Here is a 6,000-nt window from a genome sequence, read left to right on the forward strand (position 1 = left end):
GAAATATACTTAATGTTGTACATACAAATGTTTGGAGGACTACAAAAAATGTATCTCTTGGTGGTAGAACATAATTTGTCACATTTATTCATAATTGTTAAAGAATGCTGTGTGTATATTTCATGAAGAAAAAGGGTGATATATTTGAGCACTTCAAAACTTTCATTTCTACTATTGCAATAGAAATAGGCTTCTTGAGGTCTCATGGGAGAGGAAGAGTATCTCTATAACATATTTAGTGCCTTATTGAGGTCTCATGGAGGGGAAGAGTATCTCTACAATGTATTTAGTGCCTTCTTGAGGTCTCATGGGATAAAAACACAATTTACTTTGAGGTGTATCCCACATCATAATAAGATTGTAGAAAGAAAATATAGGCATATTGCAAATGTTGCATGGGCACTGATGGTGGCTAAAAAGAATATGCAAAATATTTTTGGTCTGAAGCTATTCATAGTTCTATCTATATTATAAATAGAATTCCCATGATTGCAGTTTATGAGATGACCCCTTAAAGAATGCTTTAAAGGCAGAAATCCAGATGTATCACACTTGAAAGTGTTTGGTTGTATCGCCTATGTTCATGTATCACACGAGTTGCAAAAGAAGCTTGATCCAAAGGCTAAAAAATATATTTTCATTGGATACTCTTTAAAGCAAAAAGGGTACCATTGATACCATTGTTATAACCATGTCATCATAGGTGAGTTCAGAGTGAGCAAGGATGCTATTTTTTATAAGATGAGCAGTTGATACACATCTAATGGTGATGCATTAAATAATGATGATGCTGATGATGATAGTTATGTGTAGAAATAAAAGCAATAATAATGGAGCCTTAGTGAACTAGAAACATCATCTATTACTACATCTACAGTTAGCCCTTGGTCTTGAAGATTCAATAGCCCCATATCTTTAGGTGGATCTACAAGGTTTGTAGGTAAACACAAAGGGAAGAAGAAAGTGTCAAATGGTTCAGAGAGTTGATGCATGTACTAGTCATTTGGGATTTGATGAATATTCTAGTGGTTTAGAGAGTTTGGATGATGAGCTGGGTATTCCTTCTATGAGGATACTAGGTGTACAAAGAGTATATGATTAAACTACATTAATTAATCCAGTGGTATGCAAGTCCAGTAAGCTGAGATACCATGTTAAAAGATTTGGTTTTGAAGATTATTCAGCTCACCATTATAACTATATGGTAAAGGTAGTTGAGGATGTTAAGCCTACTTGTTTTAAATATGCTTTTGGTCATGCTCATTAGGATGCAATAATGGATGAGGAGGTGGCTACGTTAGAATCCAATATGACTTGGGATTTATTACCCTTGCCTAAGGGCAAGAAAGATATTGGTTGTAAGTGGGTTTACAAAATCAAGCACAACACAAATGGTTTGCTGAACAAGTATATGGCTAGGCTAGTTGCAAAAGGCTATGCTGAAACATATGGCATATATTATGAGGAGACATTCAGCCTAGTTGCAAGGATGGCAACTATTAGATCTGTGATTGCTTTGGCAATAGCCAAAGGTTCAAATTTGTAGTAAATAGAGGTCAAGAATGTCTTTCTATATGGTGAATTGCAAGAATAGGTGTAGATGGCGTAAGTAGTAGGTTATGAGGATTTAAAGAATCTCATTTATATGTGCAAGTTAAAGAATGCGCTCTATGGGATGAAGCAAGTACCTAGAGCATGTTATCACAAGATCAAAGGGTATCTTGTCAACATTTTCTTTTATGTTTCTGATGCTCACCACTCACATGATGTGTGAAAGGGAGATTTATACTTAGTCATCATAGTCATCTATGTGGATAACTTGATTATTATAGGTAGCAATGATAGTGAGATTTCAGAAGTTAAGGATTTTTTGAAAAAAAAAATTGAGATGAAGGATTTGGGTTAGCTGAGGTACATTCTTGATATTGAGGCAATGAGATATGATAATGGTATATGGCTATTCCAAAGACAGTATGGCTTGAATATGTTATCCATGTATAATATGACAATATGTAAGCCTCTTTCACTACCATTGCAGCAAAATGTGAAGTTGAGTAGTGATTTTGGGGATGAGATAGGAGACCTTACTATGTTCAGGAGGATAGTAGGTAGTCTAATTTACATGACTATCACAAGTTGAGACTTGAGTTGCGGGTGGGGCTGGTAGCATGTCAGACATAAGGTCTACCAATAGATTCATATTTTCCCTTGGTAGTGTAGCAATTACATGGAGCAGCAAAAAGCAACTGACAGTTGCTTAATTAAGTACAAAGGCTGAGTATAGAGGTGCTGCTATGGTAGCATGTAAGTTTGTATGGCTACAAAAGTTATTGGGTGATTTGGATGTGCAGGGAGATGCTCGCATTGTCATTCACTATAACAACATGAGTAGCATACAACTAGTTAGAAATCTAGTGTTCCATGCTAGGACAAAACAAATTGACTTGCACTTCCACTTTGTAAAAGAGAATATACTTGCTAGAGAGATTGACTTGGTATATGTCAGCACATAGGATCAAATAGCTAATATTTTCACAAAGGCATTGGGTGCAAAGAAGCTTCAAAAGTTTTGAAGTTTACTTAGAGAGGTAGAGATAGAGTTGAGCTTGAGGGGGAGTGTTGAAATGACAAGCTCAACATGTGTATCTATACTTAGTATGTTAGCAATCATTATGATCCTCAAATGGCTAGTGACTTATTACTTATTACCTTGAGTTTGTTGCACCTACCTACAACTGGCATAGTTATGGCACCAGTCAATTAGTATAGTCAGTTATGCACTATTTGACTTAGTAGGCCACTTTTGTTTATCTTATATCTTAGCTATACTTTGTGTACATTGTATTGTGTGTGGAAAAAGGAGATAAAAACTAGCAATAAAATGTTTTGGCATCCATCTCTCTTCTTGTGTTCTTGAGTGAGCTTTCTCTTGTGTGTATGATATGTGTTTGGTGTAGCAGCTCAAGCAACCCCCCCCCCCCCCCCCCCCCCCCATGATTCTTAACATGATCTACTCTCTAAATTTTTTTTTCCTCTCTTTTGAACTGCCTTCAACATCTCTAGTCCCAGTCTTACAATGGTGCATATTCTCAAACTCATGGAGGTGGGCTTTCTTGATTCAAATGGTATCCACTTGAACTATTTTCTCTTTTCATTTTTGTATTTTCTCCAAATAAATCATGTTCATTAGATAATGCTCCCTCCCTCCTTTTGAACTATACTATGGCCAATTTTTTAGCTTGTGTATCTATTTTACTTCAAAATGCAAACTCCTATAGTTTTTAGAATTACATGCTTCTATTTTTTACATGGTGGAGGGATGTATACCTTAATGATCAATTCCATTAGGTCCTAACAACAGAACCAAATGTTTCCACCTTTATAGATGCAATGTTGAAAACATGAAAAGTGGTGCATTTCTTAGTTCATTCAAAATCTTCAATGATGTCATCTATGGATACCTCTAAGATCACCAATATATCTCCCTCTTTGAATGATCTACTCACTCATCTTCGAATCTCCGTGAAAGAAAGAATGCACAAACTAATGAAAGGCATGGTGAGCTCACCTCCGTACCTTCATATTGGCATCATGACTCAAAGGCTTACAAGTGGCTCCATAATTCCTGCTTATCGACTCCAAAGTTACTGATTCAATCCACGAGTAACCCATTTTCAAAGACAATGTAGAATGTAGAGAAGATAATAAGAAACCAATTACTCCTCCACTATTTGTCTTATCAAAAAGAAGAGAAGAATGCAAAGCAAGCGAGGAGCTTGAACTCCCAAACTCACTCTCTCCCTCACTCTCAAGGTCTATACAAAAAAAATAAGAGAAGAAGCAAAAAGAAGAAGCAGAGTGCTCCGATATTTCCACCACAATAATCAACTTATCTATTTAGTTTTTCATTTATATATATAGAGATTTGATTTTGTGGCTTCCACTCCAAGTTGAGTACTCTTCCCTCCACTTTGACTCTTGCTGTATTAGATTGATCTTTTGAAAATGAACAAAAAACTAGTGCTCACAACCTTGCCTAGCTTTGGGTCTTCTTTCCCAATAAAAAAAATATTACAACTTGCAAGAATATTGAGCACAAATCTCAAGTTAACTTTATAAATGATTATATAACTTAGGGGATTTACTTTATGTATATCACGTGCATTCAAGGACTATTTATAAATACCCTTTTTTGTGAAATTTTGGTAAATTAAACATGACCCTTTTCTATTCAATCTATAAATAATCCATTTATAGGACACCATTTTGTATGTTAAAAATACATAAAAATATTATTTTAAAAATAAATTATTTCAAATCCATGTGATATATATATGTATATATATGTGTGTGTATATATGTATATATATGTGTGTGTGTGTGTGTGTGTGTGTGTGTGTGTGTGTGTGTGTGTGTGTGTGTGTGTGTGTGTGTGTATTCATGAGTAACCCCTTCGAGTTATATAACCAGGGGTAGTAATCCCAGGAATTATTACATACAAAGGAGAGGTCCAAAATGATGATTCTTCAAAATATTTTTGAAACATTACACCTTTACCAAATTTGTGCTATTATTTTCCTTTCTCCTTTTTGTGTCTCCATCTTTCCATTTATGGCTTTCTCTGGCTTTCTTTTTCTACTTACCTTTTTTGTGGTTAATAGTTTATTATCATTATTGAAAAAAAAATTACAACATTGTCGAAGTTTTTGAGATCGAAATTCTACCACGGGGGTAGGAGATAGTAGGGTGAAGGGAGATTCAAGGGGAGGAGTAGACAAAAGAGAAAGGGATCAAAGAAATAAGAGATGTAATTGATGATGGTGAATCCAGTCAAATTATTTCTTCATACTATTATACATTAGCTCATAATTTTTGCTCATAACTGAATACATTCAAAGAAGAGAGGATTGAAATCCAAGATAGATTGAGACAATAGCCTATCTCATATAGAAATGCATAACATAATCCATGAACTGAATCCATGATCCATGTTGTTGTCCTCCATTGAGTTTTATAGGTATTTTCCTCAAAAGTACATATAGCTTCAATATAATAGAGGTAGAAGCCTTTGCAAGAAGGACATATATAAAAAACATGTAACAAATCCCTCTCAAATCTAATGAAATACTTAGACCCTATCAATAATAGAGTATTCAAGCCCTAAATCGAGGCTTCAAAATGCATATCAATTCAATCATAAGCTCCTTTAATGAATGCCCAAGGTTTCCCTTCTATTTGGGGAGTGTATCCAATATATACATGCATTTAGATCACTTGTAAGCTCTTCCAAATTGAGTGGACTGTGGGCTGCCTTGTTTATGATAGTTTTGAATAGTCCAAAACAGCCCATAGACTATGAAAAATCACTCCTTTAGCTTCCCCAAATGGTACACTAGATCCCGGGGGCAAGATTCAAGCTTTTGGGTATCAAGAAAGCCCTGTGAATGGAGATGAATCAAGAAGAAACCTTGTTGGTTATGGATACCCTTTTTTTCCCTATTGTAACGTGTCCACTAGTATCATCCAGGACACGTCTTAGCAGTCCATCAAAAAGGATGTCTAGAAAGCTCCGCCCGGCACTCCCATGGAATGTTACGGGATTTGCGATCTAGGGCTTTCCGCGTTTGCCACGTAGCAGAAGTATTTTGACCGTTCCCACTTAGGATCGATCGGAATTAGGGTTTTCCTGATTGGTCATTTCCTAACAGCAACTAGCGTCGGACCCAAGCAAACTACTTTATGCAGAAATGCCAGGTCCAAAGCGGATTCACGCTGCACTTCGTTCAAGGAGAATGGGAAACGAGAGGGAATGCAAAGTTCAACCTCTTTGCCATAAGGTATAGTTCCATTCCGTTCCTCTAAAATAGCGTAAATTGGGTAAGACATAACTCTAGGTCAACGATTTTGTTATTCGTGCCTTTTGACGACCATCCTGCTTTCCTTGTGATTTGAGAAAAGTTCCCGGCCAACCGGGACCACCCAACCGTAGGACGGACCCAT

This window comes from Lygodium microphyllum, chromosome 9, assembly GCF_053477565.2.
Source record: "Lygodium microphyllum isolate KBCC chromosome 9, Lygodium_microphyllum_v1.1.10, whole genome shotgun sequence".
NCBI classification, from domain to species: domain Eukaryota; kingdom Viridiplantae; phylum Streptophyta; class Polypodiopsida; order Schizaeales; family Lygodiaceae; genus Lygodium; species Lygodium microphyllum.